Source organism: Desmodus rotundus, chromosome 3 (genome assembly GCF_022682495.2).
Source record: "Desmodus rotundus isolate HL8 chromosome 3, HLdesRot8A.1, whole genome shotgun sequence".
Taxonomy (NCBI): domain Eukaryota; kingdom Metazoa; phylum Chordata; class Mammalia; order Chiroptera; family Phyllostomidae; genus Desmodus; species Desmodus rotundus.
This window is the reverse complement of record NC_071389.1, coordinates 72106541-72125454: the sequence shown is the minus strand read 5'-3', so window position 1 is coordinate 72125454 and position 18914 is coordinate 72106541. Positions and strand designations below refer to the sequence as shown.

Sequence of the window (18914 nt, the reverse complement as noted above, 5' to 3'; positions counted from 1 at the left end):
TTAATAGGTTACTGGCTGTCCTTTATCCACAGACTCCAGGGTTTTATAAATTGCCAATCCTTCTCTAGTCTCCCCTTGCCCTCAAGTGGCTCAGAAAGATATCTTCCCAAATAAAGCCAGCTCCCTCCCCAAGAGAGATCTGGGGCCAGCTGTTACAATAATACTTATTTTCCCCACAACAAATACACTTGTGCAGAATATTCTCAAATTCTAAGCCCTTTAGCTAGCTTTCCATCTATGTATCTGTCTTGTAGCAGTCTGTGGGATTTTTTTGTTTCCTGTTACAGCAGGCTTTGATTGCTTTGACCATCTGTGCCAAAGGGGAAGGCACAGGTACCAACCAACCCAGCGACAGAGGACGAGAGTCATCCTGGCTGTTTCTCATGCTTTTCCACATTTATGGCACGCATAAAATATTCGTAAGGCACGCGTGCAGGAATAAATAGATAAGGTTGCATGTGGCCGAAGATGACTGCCCAGTGGCTTCAGCTGTTTCCAGGGCTTTGGCCACTCAGGCCTCTTGCAGCCCACCCAGGACTGAGGAGATCAGCATGAAAGCACATCTATAAACATCAAAGCACACCTATAAACATTGCAAGGCTACCTGCTGGGAACCTCTGGAAAACTGTAGCCTCATTCAAGCCAAGGAAAATCAAAGCAGCAGCTCATCTGTTTGGGCCAAAAGTTTCTGTTTGGGGCATGTGATATTGTAAGGAGATGTGTAGTTTTTTTTGTTTTTTGTTTTAACTACGTAGTTAAATATATATTGCATTGATTGTATTACCTCCAACTATGGAACTCTAAAAATACAAATCTAAAAGCCTACCCTATAACATCAGTATTACTGCATTATATTTAACTAAGTCATATTTCTAAATGTACTATAGTAAGGTGCAACATATAACAACCTTTTGTTGTCATTTTAACATGCTAGTCATTGCTCCCTTTAATTAGCTGGTTAATTTAAGGGGACTTTGGAACATCTGTGGGAAAATCACCTTAACACATGGGTGGTTAATTCCAAAGCTCATTTTGAAAAGGCATGGTGTGTGCTCATTTATTTTTTCTTTCATTCATTCATTCACTCATCCATCCATTCATTCATTCATTCAACAAGTGTTGGCTTAATGCCTGGTATGTGGTAAGGAAGGAAAGGAAAAAAGTGTGTCATAGCTGCTCCTTCCAGAAACTGTGGAACTAGAGTCAAATGGAAAGATAATCCTTGGATATTTGAAGCATTAAAGTTATGGATAAAAGAGTTTATAGTTAAGTGCCAAAATAATAGATAACAACAAAACAGGAATTCCTCTAAGAGGGTGCTCGGGGTCATGGAACCTTGTTAGGGAGTAAGATATAATTTAAGCTGATCCTTAAAAGATGACTAGCATTCAGAATAGCTAAAAGTGAGACAGCGCTAACTCTGTGGATTCTGGCAGAGTGCAGTTTAGTAATAAGAAAAGGCTTGTTTTAAAAGAAAAAAATATGTGCCTTTCACAGTATAGGTAAACATTAGAACTAGGAATTTTCTAAGTAAAGTTTTATTTATTTTAATGAAAGAAAGGACGTGATAAAGAAGAAATGATCAATGATGTTGGCATAACTCTATAGTGTAAAATGACCCAGCATAATTTATTCACTAAATATTGGCAAAAGATTATGTGTTAGCTGTTCAGATGGGTGGTTATTGTTCTGATAATGAAGACTAAGTGTTTCAGAGTTGTTGTCTACTAAGAGAGCAGAAATAGGAATAATATGTGTTTTAAGAGCCTATAAATATTTTATTTGTTTATATCCAACACCTTTATGGAAGGGAAACCCTTTTGATACTTTTATGACTATTTATCTGGTTAGATATGCTGCAAGTTCTGATTGATGATAAGAGAAATAAGGGCTGCCCGCTCCCCTTCTCACCCCAAGTCAGAGCACCCTGCCTAGAGGTTATTTATTTTCTTTTTCTCCTCAGGATTGCTTTAGGGCCTACAACAGAAATGACATAAAACTTTGATTTTGAGTTCCTTTGGGGTAGGGGGCCAGGACTATTTTAAATCCTTAGAAAGAAGCATGACTAGCCCTGGCTGGTGTGGCTCAGTGGATTGAGTGCTGGCCTGTGAACCAAAGGGTCACTGGTTTGATCCTGAGTCAGGGCACATGCCTGGGTTGTGGGTCAGGCCCCCACTAGGGGGTGCGCAAGAGGCAACCACACACTGATGTTTTCCTGCCCCCCCCACTTCCTGTCTCTTTAAAAATAAACAAATAAAATCTTTAAAAATAAGTATGACTAAATTCTTGTTGTTTCTTTCTGGAATGTGCTGGTCTGAATAAATTCTTCCGATGTGTTTTGAAAATTAGTTTGAATAGGAAAGTTGCCTAAGAATTATAGTGTAGACGGGACAGAAAGGGGAGAAAAAACCCTAGCTCTTCTACTGATGTTATTATTTTAAGCAGTAGAATAAGTCAAAAATATAGAAGAATCTTGTCATTGCAAAGAAATTGACTCATACCTGCTAAGCAGTTAAACTTGCTTGTGAAGGCTTGTGATGTAGTTTTCAGTAATACTATTGTATTTTTCTTCCACTACTGACCAAATCCAACACTAAATTGTTCACAGATAAACCAGTTATTAAATTTATAGAGCAGTCATTTAAAACATCATCCATCCATACATCTATCTATCCTTTAAATGCTTACACCTGCTTATCATGTAAGGCACCCCGGATGTATGTGAGTGACTAAGCCGCTTCTTGTGATACTTGCCTTTCCCCCACATGTTCATATATTACACTGTGATCTCAAAGCCAAAGCCAAAGCCAAAACATCTAGATCTTCCTCATTCTTAAAATGGCAGTGCAGTATTTGATGGAACGGAATGGATATATCATAATTCATTCAAGGAGTTTCTTTTAAAAGAATGCAGCAAAACTTATCAATTCTCCTAATTAAATTAGCGTTAGAGAAGGCGTTTCATATTTGATTTATTTGACTTATTTAAAGAATTCCACAAGCCCTAGGGGTTGCATGTATGTGAATTGGATATGGCATGTAACATTTTTCAAATAGAAAATCTGAAGCTAACAGCACCCCAAAAGGACAAAATGCACTCTGTCTTTACAGGTCCACAAACAGTGACAAGACAAAGCCTTCTCTGGGCTGCACTAACATCTTGAGCAGCTTGGACTGGCCTGAAAGACCATCCTCTGTAAAGAGGAATCTGCTTTGGATTGTTCCCTTGCCCTTTGTCTCGGTGCATCTTCAGTCACAGGGGGCTTTTGCTCCCTAACTGCTCTCCACATTCACAGAGGGAACACGCCCCTTCCTAGCCTCTCAGAGCCAGCAGGCTCCTGCATATGTTTGGTTGTCCCGAAGACCTGAGGAAGCCTGCCCACCAGGGCATCTTGCATTCAAGGCATATTTTGCTGTTTTATTGTGAGTAGAACCGGAGCCATATTTGAGCCTTGCATTCTTGAAGACCCTGAACACCTTGATTTGGTCTGCCTGGATGGAATAATACTAATTTATTTTATTTTACCTATGTGAATCACAAATTTAAAATTCATTTATTCAAACGTATGTAAACATCACTATGTAAAAGTAATTTGAAGATTGTTTTTAATGTAGTAAAGAGCAATATAGTGTATCTTTATTTTCAGCCCCAAAGTTGAAGTGAATGAGAAGTGTTTTAACAAAGTGGATTTATTGGAAATCCACTGCAAGCACTGCCAACAAGGAGACGTTGTGTGTGTTGTCTATGTAGGAATTTACCAAAGATAGTCACTTTTGTAACTTGAGAAATGAAGCCTTCCAGAGATGTACAGAATTAATCTTACCTTTTGAATTATTTTAGTGGGAGGGGTTTTGTTTGTTTAAAACTCAAATGAAGCCCTGGCTGGTGTGGCTCAGTGGATTGAGCACTGGCCTGCGAATCAAATGGTTGCCGGTTCAATTCCCGGTCGGGGCACATGCCTGTTTGTGGGCCGGGTCCCCAGTGGGGGGCATGTGAGAGGTAACCACACATTGATGTTACTCTCCCTCTCATTCTCCCTCCTTTCCCCTTTCTCTGAAAATAAATAAATACAATCTTAAAAAGAAAAAAAAACCCTCAGGTGAAGTTTGATACTTTTGTCTGAAGTCCACTTGGCCTTATTTTGCTGGACATCATTGGACAGGGCAATGCAACCTTATGCAGCATGACTTCCCGTGCTTTAAAAACATTAAAATGGGTCAGTGAGAAGATAAAATTGAATTTCTTTTAAATAGTGGAACTTGAGAAAACTCTAAAGTGCTTACCCAAACTGAGATATTTCCATGAATTAGTAGCTAAGTAATTTAGAAAAACATTGGTTTATTTCTAAATGTAAAACAATAACCCCACCAAGATATACTCATGAAGTAGGAAGTCTTTGGAAATAATGAAAAATTATAAACCAGGCCCACAGACAATAGTCAGCAAAAACAGATAGTGGAAAGGCACGCGGATGGAGCTAACGTCAGCCCTGGTAGGGAGTGGAGAAAATTTGAGCACTGTGCACACTCAGAACAACCCTGTAGGAGCCGCGGTTCATACTAAGGCAGCTCGACTGGAACCGTTCCTCCTAATGTTACCTTACAGCACCCCCACGACTTGCCCACTGTCTCAGAAGAACTTCCGTCGCACAATTGGGGTTCAGCTCACACAACGTCCACTTATCTTTCTGAGCCATATTCATTTCACAGTGGTGATGCAACCGATTACAGAATCAGTTAATTTGAAAGAGATGCAGCATAAGTACTGTGAATCATGAGATGTTTTTATTATTTCTTTTTTAGATTCTCATTTCCCTTTGTCATGGTCCTGTGAGAGATTTAAGCAGTAATATAATTTTGATTTCTTTTTCCCACATTCCTTGAATGTGAAAAGGCGATCTTCCATTTATTGTCTTCATTTAGTAAAATCTGATGTTTTCAAGAAATCAGTGGTTCACTCAGAGATAATTTATTGAGCACCTACTAAGTGCTCAATTTATACTGAATTAGGTAGTGATCTGACATTATTTACATTTCTTTCCAATTATTTTACTTACTGATTAAAAAACCAGATATTAATGTAGACTAGAATGCTTACATTAATGCAAAATGAACAATCTTTGTTTTCCCCACACCCTCTGCCCTTCTAATTTTTAAAGGTACCACTATAGAATTAGAATTGGTAGACCCCCTCAGTACTGGCCAAACTCATGGGCTGGTGGCACTTCAGAATAATGTTGGCTTCTAGGGAACAGAATAGATTTGTGTAGAAACTCTGTTTTTAGAGATAGAACCAGAGTTGGGATTCAATTTTCCCCTGAAGGTCTGCTTCAAAAATTTGCCTCAGGCCTGCTCTGCCCTTTCCCCCAGGTCATCCCAGAATTGTCACTTTTTTCTGCATGGGATTCATAAAGGCAGGAAGGGTAAACTTGGTCTGTTTCACAGTATAACTATTTTTACCTTATCTTTTACTTTCCATGTAAAATTATTTTTTTCTCGTATGCTAACTCCCTTGCATAGACAGGACAAGCCCAGTGAATGTGAAGATGAATTCAAGGGCAGCACTGAAGTCCTTTGTCTGTCCTTGGCCACAAGACTTTTTTTTGTGCTTTTCATGAAACTACAAGTTTATATTAACTACTCAACTTTCAAACTTCAATGGAGAAGCCCATCTTTATTCTCAAGTGGTACAATCAGTCAATTAAGTTTGTATTATGCATCCTATCTTAATATTTCTCTTCCCTTCGCTTCTCCCCAGCCCCGGAGATCAGTCTCTCTGCATGAGTCAAAGTTCCTTTTCTCTCCTCATATTTCACTCTTCCAGGATCTGTAAACTGTCCAAGCTCTCAGAGCTCACTTAAAAATGGATCGGGTCCAGAGGGATCAGTGCCGACTTCTCATTAATCTATCAGAGTTTCAAATTCCCAGGCTTGCACGAAGAGAAGTGGGAGAGGAGGGAAAAAGTGAGGTCTCACCTCCAGGAGAGGAAGGCCCTGCCTCTGTTTCTGTGGCGGGATTGTTACCTTCAAGTGTGCTCTCTCCGAGGTGAATTCTGAACTGAGTGGTGCAGGGATGATGAGTCAGCTCGCTCCAGAGGAGTGAGACAAGAGTTTGGCTAGGACCCTGTGATTCAGCTTTGTGGTCAAGGAAGAATATGTAAATTAACTGAATTCCCAGGCATTTCAACCCTGGAGGAAGAGGATTAGGGGAATCCAAGAGTCTTGACCTTACTGTGTGGCTGAATTATAACTAGAGCCTGTTTTAACTAGCACAGCTTGAGTTTCATACTTGAAGTAGAGCTTAAATGAAAATACTCTCCACTCTTACCCTAGTCTGGTGGGAAATTTATTAAATGTTAAAGTCTAATCTGAAAACAAACAGAGCTTTAAATAAAACTATGCCATGTCATTTAAGAGTGTTTATAACTTGAGTGACGAGTGTCTGGGCCTAATAACCCAGATATGGAGAAGGAATTCCACGGCCCTCCTTTTCAATCTGGACCTGTCTGGAAGCGTTTATTTGTACTGAGTTTTCCAGTCTGAAAGTCTGTGTCATTGTTTAGATTCTGTCTGAATAAATAGGCAGGATGATAAACTTCCTCGTCAGGTGAGGTTTATATCTTTTGAACCAGACCATAGCCTCTAAGCAACGGCTTTCCGGTCCAGAGGCTGCATAATCAGTTTTGCAAATACATACAGGAGGCCCTCCTACATGCACAGACCAGCACTGTGTACTTGCAGGCATAACGATAATGATGATGATATACAACCCTTTATGAAGTTGTAGTCATTTGGGGAACGTGAATCTGATATACATGAAATAAGGTGCTCATTTAGGAAAATCTTAAAGTAAATATAGTCAGATCTCAAATTCCGCTCAACGCACTTAGTAATCAGGAAGAAGAAAGTAAGCGTTGGCTTTAGTTATTGGGGGACAGTTTGATGAAATAAATTGGACTTGAAATGGTTTGTGCAGAATGGGTTCAATTTTGGTTGCCAGATTTTAAGAGGAACTTAAAACATTAGCATAAAGCTTCCCATCGACCCACAGCCTCGGGCAGGGGCCTAGGCTGAGAGTCCCCAAGCTCATCAGTGCGCCCCAAACCTGTGCCTTATTCCCCATCGCGCTGCACAGACATGGTCATTTCTCTTTGCGAATGACGTGAATAGTGGTTAGGCAGCACCGAAGTGGGGGGGTTTGGGATGGCAAAGAATCTCCAAACCAGGTCCCATGAGGCATAGTTGAAGGATGGCAGCAAATGAGCTGGAGTTGAGAAGATTAAGGGACAAACATAATAGAGAGTTTTCAAATATTGCAAAGCCCATTTTTGTATTTAGTTTACGTGAACTTTATTCATTGATATTTATAGTATTAGAAATTAAAACTGAGAACTAAAAAATATTTAATAATTACTTTAGAAACAATAACAAATCCATTACTATTATATGTTAAACTAAATAACATACTTTATAAGTATATTTTCAAAAGAGTGTGTAGAGTAGCATTGTTTTATTTTTTTCAAATCTCCAATATTAATACTGGTATAATAGGATTTAGTTGGATTCTCATACCTATTTCTTCATTCAGTCTGTTGTAATATGTAGTTTTGGTGGAAGTATACAAAAAAAAGAAAATTTAGTCTTTATTTCAAAAGATCAATCTGTCTATTTTACAGATTATATATCATCTGGATCTTAATAGTTTTTAATAACCTTTTTAATAATGGTGGGTATTCTTTGCAAAGACCATTTTGTTACAGAAGTGGATTTGTTACAGATCAATCTGGGGTGCAGTACTGGGCCTGTTGGGTGGATGGACCAGGGAGCATACAGCTAAGAATTCAGCTAAGCATTCAGAATTCAAATAGGAGTTTTCTCATAATTAAAATGCCTGACAGAGCACTGTTTTTTAGAGCAGTGAATTCCTCATCCCTAAAAATGTGAAGGAGAACTTGGGTGTCTCTAATGCTGGCTCTGTGGGGAGAGTGGCAGGGTTGGACTAGGCAGGCTCCAGGGTTCTTTTCAACTCCAGTATCTTCACCACTGGGTGTGTGTTTAGGAGCCCAGGCAAGAAGAAATGTGGCGACTTTCTAGTCAGAGGTAACTGCTGCACGGACAACACGTCAGGGGATGGATGCAGAGAACTGGAAATGTCTTTGTGTCAGGTGTATGCTGAGACATGACAAAAGCATGAAGTGGATGATGAGAACTCTAAATATTCTGACAGACAATGGGGAGCCATCTTACTTCCTGTCCTGGGGCAGAATGTGATAAGGTCAGTGTTTGAGGAAGCTTTGCTTTATCTCCTGTGCTAGACAGGTGTAGGGCAAAGGGAGTTAGAGAGATAGATTGATTGACCAATCAATGAATAGATAGTTTCCAGGCAAGGAGATCATTTAGAAACTTTCTCGGGTTCTCTTATACCTTCCTTGCTGTGGTGGGGGGAATAGAAACAGAAAAAGGGGCAACATCAGAATTTAATGGAAAGACTAATATGAAAGTAGTTCTGAAATACCTCTGAAATAATTACGTGGTTACTTTTTTAGATCAGTAGACCACAATAAAGTATTTGCATTTTGGTCTACCCCTCCAGCTGACCAGCGGGACCTCAGATGAGTCATTAAAATTCCTCATATTCTAATTCCCTGGCTGTGTCATCTCAGTAAGAGAGAATATTTACAAAACATTCTGAGTCCTGGATGAAAGGTGCCTTGGTATATTAGTATCATCCTATAATTATTTTGTTATTATGCTTATTGTTCTCAGTTAACAATGATGACGTAATTTTATATTTGTTACTCTAGGGTTATTTTTGTCTTCCAGCAGGATTCTGCAAGTGCCTTTCCTGTAAGATGGTCTTTGAAACACCGGCAAGTCTTTCAAATATTTGTTTTAATATTGGTCCATCCAGGGAAAGTGAAAAATATATAATATTCAAGATTATCACTCCTATGTCCTCCTCATTCTAATATCTCGAATATATAGAAAATACTTTGTCCTCATTTATTTACAAGAAGCTATAATGATTAAATTGGTGCTGTCCTGGGGTAGTGTTTTTTTTTTTTTTTTTTTTTTTTCTGTGGAATTCTCTGAACAGGGCTTTCCTGAAAAGAATACATTAAGACTGTCAGAATGATTCTTTTCAGCACACTCAGCTTTGCAGATGGCCTTTGTTGAGGGGGAAAAAATGCATTATTCTGAAAGCCCTTCTGATCTTCAGGAAAACTGAAAATATCAAATATTATTCTATCATTTGAACTTCCCTACGAGAAAATCCCAGAAAATTTTATTTTCTGGACTAAGATAATTCAGAGCTCACAGTATTTTAAAACATGAGAATAGAAATGTGTTGAAGAAAAATGAACTTTTAACATATGCATTTACTGAAAGGAAGACTTCCTCTGTCTTTGAGAAGCAGAAATCGTGGGGCCCCTTTCTCTTTTCCATTTATGAGTTTTTGCACCTGAACATTTCCCTGGGTGAAGGGATGTGTCTGGCATAATTTTCCTGGGACATAATTACTTCATGTGTGTCAGTAAGACAGGGCTCAGATATTTACTGAGCTCTGGTTGGCAGTGTTGTGAACAAGATCGTGCTTTTTCAGGACTGCAAAAACAACTCCCATGCATTGGAAAAAGAAGAAAGGAGGACCTTCCCCAGGAAGACTTGGTTTAGAAATCTATTTCAGGCCTGCACCGGCAGACAGTGCTTGAGTGGGAGAGGACTCACTTTGATTTTTAGGGACTTATAAAATGTGCTGCCCTGTGTACCCAAAGCCACAGACCTGCTGTTAATAGGATATGTACCTGGGGTTTTTCTGGTGGTAAAATTTATAAAACCAAACAGTAATTTCTTTGGGAAGTTGGGGTTCAGATGATAGTGTCTAGCATGGGGCCACAGGTTGACAAACCTTCATAATGATAACATCTTTGTTGTTGATGATGGTTGAAAATGGGGGTAGAATGAGGAGCAAAGAGGTCTGTTTTCCATGATGGAAGGAGAGCTCTCCTATCAGGAGAGGAAAAAAAGAGATGGGCAGGTCAAGGGAGTATTTTGGCAGATGCTGCTGCTATTCTTAAGAAAAAGAAAAAATGGCTCAAATTATCTTCCAGGAGAGTCCTGGCCGTCCGCTAGGAAACTGGTTCCTGGTCTGAAGGTATCTGAGAGGTGCACTGTGATTACAGAGCGAAAGGTTGTTTGCGGCTGAGCTCTTTCTTGGCTTTGTGTCTGCCGGCCCTGCTTAGTCTTTTATTCCAGTCCCCCTGCCCCTACTTCCTTTTCTCCCGCTCTCCCTTTCTTTTTTCCTCAACTCCTCATTTAGTGCTTGTTTCTCTTCTAGGCTGTAACGATCTCACTCTTGTCCTTTTCATGTCTGGAGACCATGTCAGATAAGGTGGGAGTCCTTCAAATCAGCCTTTCCAGATGGGGGAAGGTGAGGCTTGCTTATTATGTACAGAAAATACGACACTTTCAAATGTGCTTATTGCATTTCCTACACACACAGTGGAAGAGCATGCCAAAAGACCATTCTGTCTATAGGATGTGCCTACACCTTAAACATATTGCAGTTTATTATTATTGTTTAAAATGTATTCATGTAAAGCTTTTTTTTTTTTTTGAGAAAATTTCTCTATTTGGAAAAAAATGGAGAATAGGATCCAGTATGCAATTGTTATGTTGTTGAATTATTCTTGAATTAGCAAGATAAATGAAGAAAGACTTCTCAGATAATACATTACAGCTGAACTGAAGTTCTATTCTACACAAATGTGCTTGCGAAAAGTTAAAGTAATTTCGAATTGAAAAACCTATATGTTGTTAATTCTGGTTTTTGCAGGAAAAAGGGATTTATAATAGAAGGAAGGAAAGATATACAAGGTGAAACTATACCTTACTATAGTTTTAAAAATTTACATGCAAAAATTACTGTGATTTTCGGCCTTATTTTAAGGGTATTCTTTTTCATTGGCTTCATAGAGTTCTGTCCAGCGAGGCCTTTATACTTTGTATATTGATCAATAAGCACACTGTTTTCTAAAGCGAAGGCCTCCAACCTGACTTTCATCTTTGTCCCCAGTTCTAGGCTTTCTTGGACAGTTTTGACTTTGTCCTACATGATGGATGTCTGTGGGGCCCTATGGCCCGAGGGAGAGGATGTCACCCCTTGCAGCTTCCTCACTGCCATAGGCAGGGTGGCATTCTCCAGTCCAGCCTGTGTGCTCCCAGCAGCAGGCTGTGTGCCCTTTGCATCTGCAGTGGCCCAGTGACTCGAATCAAAGGTGTCCCTCCTCAAATCTGGTTCTGCTTCAGGATTAAAGTGACTCTCCACCCCAGCTTGCCCAGGTCACTCCCTCTGCCCACTGGCCGGCTGTCCCAGTATAATCATTTGAAACACTTCTTTCATCCTCTGGGTTTATTCCTGAGGTACCTCAGGTATCAGCAGAGAGAGGCTCTGTTCAAACCGGGTTTTACTTTATACCCAATAAGGTTGTATTGGGGAAGAGGAACCATGTTAGTAACTTAACAACACTGGGGCTCCATTAATAAGTGTCTATCTGGGAAGTGGATAGCAATTACTCATTTAATCGATGTTCATTCATCACCTACTTTGTGTCACATACAGTTCTATGTATTGTGAATGTAGAAGTAAAGAAAACAGAGTCACTGCCCTCAAGAAGCTTCTGTTTTGCCGGAGGAGACTGGCAATAATGAAAAAAAAGGGATATAATTTAATGTCAGGTAATAGTAATTGCTATGAAGAAATAAAGTGGAGTATGGTGCTGGAGATATTACCAGAAGTACTGTTGCCGTAGACAGGATGTCAGAGACAACTTAAGGGGAAGTGACATGTGAACCGTCGTCGTCACAGTCATCTCAGACAGAGCCTGTGCCACAGTGAAGCCCTCCCTGAATCACCTTGGGTGCTCCCAGCGTGCCCTGAAAGCTTGCCAGGGAGAGGACAGCGATTAGCATAATGCTGTGGAGAACTGTTTTGCGTGTGGTCTTCAACTGCTATGAACTTACTTTGTTCATCGATCTCCAGTCCCAACAATCCCACGCCATAATTTTCTACTTGGTGTATTACCCACATTGCATCTCCATTTAGTTTCAAAGTTCTAAGAGGTCTGGATAGAGGTGGGCGTTTTTGAACATGTAGCAACACTACAGAATATTTCCCGAGGCTGTTTCCTGTCAGTTGTGTGGCTCTGTAGTGAGGCATTCTGGGAAGTTCTTCCCGTGCCCCAAGTCTTTGGAGCTTCCTGACATCTGAGAAGATTGCAACATTTCCTGAATCTTACAGTGAAGGGAAATGGGCTCCTATATCCAAAACCTTCAGACTTAAGTGTTTGCCAAGTGCTTTGCAATCTGCCTTTCCATAATTCGCTCATTATGTCTGTGATAGGGTTTATCATGCCGGTACAGCACCTTACTGAATAAATTTTGGGACAGATGGAGTTGGCAGAATGGAGAAGAGCAGGAAATGACATTGAGCTGTGAGCTCTTCACAGGGATCTTCTGTCTGTGGGGACAAGCTTGTGACTGGCACCACAGCACTGGCTTTCAATAAAAGTTGTGGCATGAATGAGTTTATACAAGGTGGAGGTGAGCTGCTATTTATTTGAAAAATTTTAGGTATTTTCTTTTAAAGTGATTTTATTTTAAATAAAATAAGATTTTATTTAAAATTATATTTTAAATTAAGAGATCCTGTTGTTGAAGAGGTATACCATCTCGAACCCTTTTGCAGGGTGAATTTTATTGACCTGGATTTCATCATGAATTTTAAAGAAATGGCATTTATAATATTTTAAAAAAGATTTTATTTATTTACTTTTAGAGAGAGGGGAAGGGACTGAAAAAGAGAAGGAGAGAAACAGCAACATGCAAGATTGGTTGCCCGGCTTGCGCACCCCCAACCGGGGACCTGGCCTGCAACCCAGGCATGTGCCCTGACCAGGAATCAAACCGGTGACCTTTCAGTTCACAGGCCAACGCTCAATCCACTGAGCCATACCAGACAGGGCAAAAAAATTTTTTTAGTAGATGAAGAAAGCATGAGTGCCCTGGCTGGTGTGGCTCAGTGGATTGAGTGCCAATTTGTGAACCAAAGGGTCATCGGTTCGATTCCCAGTAAAGGCACATGCCTGGGTTGTGGGCCAGGTCCCCAGTAGGAGGTGCATGAGAGGCAACCACACATTGATGTTTTTCTCCTTCTCTTTCTTCCTCCCTTCTCCTTTGTCTAAAAATAAATAAGTAAAATCTAAAAAAAAACCCCCACAAAACCAAGCATGAGTGGTGAGGTGGCCATTATATTGTGGGTCAGAGTTTGAATTACTTACAGTATCTTCGGTGCTATAGCTCATGGCTGGCTGGTTGGTCTGTCCCTACGTCCATTTGTCCATCTATCCACCTGTTCATGTTTGTCATGTGGGAAGACATTTTATTACTGACTAGCAGCACGGTCATTTATCTCTCACATGGACTCAGTTTTCTTATCTATAGAATAATGGGTTTTGTCTAAATTATATAAAGGGTCCTTTTAATCCTGGATTCTTGAGATTCTCACAGTTTGATTGTGTAAGACATTGGAAAGAATACAGACTTGAATTAAACATGGATCCTGCCTCCAAAAGCCACGTGGTCTGGTAGGTGTACTGATATATAGAAGGCTAGCAAAAATGCCACTGGAGAGTGACCGGGAGCTAAGCACAGCTGCAGGGAAATTGGAAGGGGATTTAGAGAAGGCGGAAGATTATTTTTAGCTGCAGTGTTAAGGAAGTCTTGGGGATTGGGAGAAGGTGGCATTTAATTTGAATGGAGGGAAGTAACATACTAAGTTGATGAGTATCAGTTATCATCCTTGTCTCATTTAAAGTTCACAACTGTGAGATAGGTTTTATTATCTTCATTTAGCAGATGGAGAAACTGAGGCAGAGAATGAGATTAAGTAGTTTATCGAAGGTGATCTGGCTGTTAATCCGGAGAGCTGTGTTTCAGGAGGAGGTCTGTTAACCCCACGTTATCCTATGTGTTCAAGGTCGAGTCAGAAGAGAGATGAGGACACCTCAGATGAATGAAAGACCATCCGCAATGGCTGGCCAGGTGCCAAGTGCCTGCGCCCTTGAGCAACAGCAGGGATGTCAGGGGGCCTGGAACTCTGTGCCCAGCGATGATAATACGTGGTAGAAACAGAGCCTGTCAGGGCAGCTTGGGCTTTGAAAGGAGAGGCTCTCCGAGCCTGGTTACAGGATCTCGCCTTTGTGAGGCCCAAATGAAGATTTTGAGCAGGAACGGGCCGTGACTAGAGGAGTGTATTTCAGGATGTTTATGACTGTAAGGCCTTCTTCTGATTCTAAAGAACTTTCATGTGTGTGATGCTGAGAAAACTCCTCCCCAGTGTCTGCTGAGGTTGAGCCTCTGAGAGTTTCACCCAGGCCTTTGTACTAAGTAGCACCCGGCCCTGGCTCCACTGTCCTGCCATTTGGAACATCAGCACTTAAAAAAAAAAAAAATCCCTGCTCAGTTCGCAGGACTTTGAGAAGAAAATGCCTTAATTTCCCCCCTCTTTCCTGTCCTCTTGATTTTAACCTATTTTCTGCTATTTTAAAACTTACTGCTCAATAAACAAATAATTAGCCCTCCTTTGGCTTTGCTAGTGAATAATATACCATAATGTTTAGATTAAAGCAGTGTAGCGGCTACACTAGAAAAATACATCCCAGTTACATGATGAATTCCTCATTTTCCTTTTTATTCGTGGTGTCCTGGGGTGGCCTACTGGAGGAAAAAAAAATACTATTTGATTCTCCCTGGGTGGTCAGACAGGACTTGTAAAGACTCTTGTTTGTTTTGTGTTGAGCCTTCAAAGGCACGCAGGCTTCCCTACATAAAGATGTACTACAAAAATAGGGATTTTTTTTTGAAGTTGCTATGTGTAAAGGGAAATTCAGAGCAACCGTCTTCCTTAGAACTATGAGCTAATGTGATCGAGGGCCCCTTTTCACCAGGCAGCTTTGTCGTTTCTATCTCTGGTCATTACCGTCCGTCCTACGGGGAAATTGTGTTATAAAAACGATCTCCACCTGTGTTGTTTTTTTAACCATCACACAACATGTACTTGAATTTCTAAAACCACATTTATTATTGTGCATGTTAGATTTTTTAAGGCCTAAGAAATCTGAGTGGGGGTGAGGAGGGAGGGGGAGAGAGGGGGAGGGAGGAGAGAGGGGGAGGGGGGCAGAGGGATATGGGGGGAGGTAGGGAGGGAGAGAGAAGGAGGGAGAGAGAGAGAGAGAGAGAGATTCAGGAGACTCCGGAGGTATGTGCGCTCCAGAAAGACGTTCCAGGCCACGTGTTCAGCACATTCCAATTAGCAAGGCCCTCCTGCCGAGGTGTGGGAGAAAAGTTTGGATTGGGGTTAGGGCTGGCTAAATGGAGGCTACTCTTTCATGCAGTCTTTCCAGAACCCCCTCATTAACACCTGCAAGTCAGCTGGTGCCCTGTGCAGGGTCCGTGCCTCTGCCGTGCGAAGTGTGTGTCAGCCATTTTGTTTACCCATGCTTATTTTCTCCATTTCATAAAATTAATTGCACCTAATGGGGGAGGTTGATAGTGCTGGATTATTTTAAGCCTGGAGGGAGCAGAGCAGCTGTGTCCTGGATCAGACCACTGATCTATCTAGTAGGCTGTCTCGTCACCTGATTCACGGGAGGAAATGTGCGTAGCCAATTCTGTGAATTCCTGTGTGAGAGAAAATGACCTCGAGCCCTCGTGAGCCACACGGTTGCTGGATGCGGTGTGTTCACGGAAGCTGCGTCACTGTCTTGGCCCAACAGGGATATAGTATAGTGCTAACCCCTAGAAAATTATTTCTCCTTAAAAAAAGAAATGGCCATTGTGTGAACTAGTTGACTGTTTCACAACTTGCCAAGAACTTTGCTTTTGGAACCAGGTGCTTAGAAAATGAGTATTTTGGGGTTTAGCCTCTAAAGGTTTTAAGAGAGAGCAAAATTGCCAAGCTTCTTCCTTGTGTCCAGACATACCCTGTTGTTATAAACTTTTTTAAAATGTGAGAACTATTAGAGAAAGGCAAATATAAATTTTTTGAATAAAAAATTAGAAGAAGTGTACATTGAACATGTTGTAAGATTCTGCCTACTTTTTTTGGTCATGTTTTGCTGAGACAGAAAAAAATAGAAGTGTTATAAGCTAACTTTACTGGGTATTCTCTTGGAAGTTATTTTATAATCAAATACATTCTCATAAGATATCAGACTTTTTGAAAAGATAAGTCGGGACACAGAAACCAAATAACCCTTGATACAATCTTGGAGTCAAAGTTCATGGTTTTAATGCGACTCTTCCAGCAACAGGACTGCCCTGAGTCAATCGTCCATGGTGTAGCGCAGTGATTTCATCCGATGCGCTGTAAGAATTGTGAAAATATGCAGTGCCTGACTTTTTAGTCAGGGGCACTGACCTCTTTTCCCCTAGACCGTCAAATAAAAAAGTTACAGCAGCCAACAGAACAAGAGCTGTCTGGTGTGAATGAAACAAAATTATACCTATTTTTTTTGGTTAGATCAGCAAAAAACATGTATTGTTTGGCGTGCCATACAATTTTAGTAGTTAGTTCATGTGTGCCACGAGATGAAAAAGGTTGAAATCCCTGGTCTAATGGGAAGAACTTCTCCCTTAGGATCAGCCAGCTCCTGGTTTTGATCTGTGGCTCTGCTACTGCTAGTTCTATGACCTTGGGAAGTAATCGCATAGGCTTAGCCACAGTCTCTTTGTTCATAGCCTCTGTTGCTTCAAGACTAACCTTACAAAACCCATTTTAGAGATTAAATAAAGTAACGTACAGAAATAATTGTGTAGGGTCTAGGATATATATTCATGGCCGTTCCCTTTCTTTTCTTCTGATTACATCCTAGGGCCAGTACTTTTTCAAATGTAATGTACTATCAGCTTTGGGAGTCACTATAGAGAATGTCTAAAATACTTCATTCTCCGGATAATAAAGTCTAGACCCAGAACAGGAGAATGTCGTGCTTGCACTGCCTTAGAATAGGACTAGCAGAGCTGGTGCTACAACCAACCGTGTGTCTCTAGATGCTTCCAGTTTTCTCTAGGAAGGAGGGCGGCTTCCCATTCTGAACTGAGTCCCTGACATGGCTCCAGAGCAGTCAACTCCAAGGCCAATCTTAATAAACACACAGCTTTCCAAAATTGCCTGTAGGTAGACAGAGATGTGTACTGAAACCTTACTCTGTTTCCTTCTGTACATTCTTGCAACTTTTGACTCAATTTCCCTTTCTCTCCTAGTACTCTCAGGAGACTTCAGAGGTGCTAACACCCGCATGTTCAGGTAAGAGACTTTCTGGATGGAGAAGATTTCCAGATAAAGGATTGCACTGATTCCCTTCAAGGTTAGCACCTGGCGCTTGCTCTTTCCTGGGCTGTCCCAAGATCCTAATGGTCACTGTTCTCCTAGTTCTTCTCTCCTTGCCTGTGCAGGGGGAGGCCGGGTGCATGAAGGATGTCAACTCTGTTCTCTTAAATTTTTTTTCAATGTATATGTCTTAAAGATGAGAGCTCATGGTTTTTTGAAACATAAATACTATGTTCACACCTAAAACAATAGTTAATTATAATGCCTTCAAATCAAATACCCATTCTATATTCAATAACTCCCATCTGAGAGATGGATACTGCACAAACTCATCTCTCAGGGATGCAGTGTACAGCAGGGTGACACGGGTGCACCGCTGCGCTGGACGGTATATCTGAACGTTGTTGAGAGCGTAGATCCCAACAGTTCTCATCACAAGGAGAAAACGCTTTTTTCCTCTTTTTCTCCCTTTTTGTATATGAGATGACAGATGTTAACTTACTCTAGTAATCATTTTACCATACGTGTAAGTCACATCATTATGTGGTATATACTTCAAGCTTAAACAGTGCTGTATAATTATATCTCTATAAAATTGGGGGGGGGATAAAAACAAATTTCTGTTTGGTGTTTTCAGAATTTGCAGGTGCCAGAAGTGTAGTCTAGAGCACTGATTCTTAGGTGTGGTCCTGACTTCAATACCATCAGCATCTTCTGGAAATGTGTTAGAAATGCAAATAGCTGGACCCCCCCACACCAGACTGAATCAGAGACTCAAGGGTGAGGAGTTTTAACAAGCCCTCCAGGTGATTCTAATGCATAGGAGGGTTAAGGAACCACTGGTCTGAAGAAAACCGATATTTTATGCTCACTACACACCCTATTTTACACCTGTCTTTGTGTTAAACACTGTAGCGTATCCCAAGACACTCAAAATACTTACACCTGGATCACTGTGATATACTAAGAAATATATATATTTTGGTCTTTGTCCCTGGCTCCTGGCTGAAGTTCCTAAAACCCCTGTAATTTCTTAAGGGCAATAGGAGTATCTTTTGTTTTAATATTTGGTTATTGTCCCTAGCTCTTGAAACTACTCTGCAGTGATAAAAGTGAGAGGACCATCTTTTGTTAATCAAAACAAGCCCCTTTGCACCACACCTGAGTTTATGTTAATAATTGACTTTTGGAGGTCCCTAAATAGGAGGTCTGGTTGCCATGGGGACCAGCCCTGTGTGTTTACAGGATTGAAACTTTTGGTCCCACCCCCTGATCTCCAGGGAGGGTAGAGGAGCTGGAGACTGAGTTAATCACCAGTGGCCAATGATTTAATCAGTTATGCCTACCTAATGAAGCTGCCATAAAAACCTATAAGAAAGGTTTGGGAGAACTTTCCGGTTGCACTGGGAGGTTGGTGTGCCTGAAGAGAGCAGAGAGGCTTGCTCTCTTCATACACCTTGCCCAAGGTATCTCTTCCATTTGGCTGTTCTTGAGTCCTGTCCTTTCTAACAAACCAGTAATCT

The 18914-nt window shown here is 40.8% G+C and overlaps 1 long non-coding RNA gene across 2 annotated transcripts in view; it reads left to right on the top strand.

Annotated features, from left to right (window-relative positions):
• Positions 1-18914, top strand: part of LOC128780469 (uncharacterized) — a 346265-nt gene that overhangs the window by 75944 nt on the left and 251407 nt on the right. Inside the window, exon 3 of one of the 2 annotated variants that reach the window (XR_011650986.1) lies at positions 17325-17367. The exons of the other annotated variant lie outside the window; for it this stretch is intronic. This is a non-coding gene — a long non-coding RNA (uncharacterized lncRNA). The remainder of the gene's footprint in view (positions 1-17324; positions 17368-18914) is intronic. 2 annotated transcript variants of the gene reach the window in all.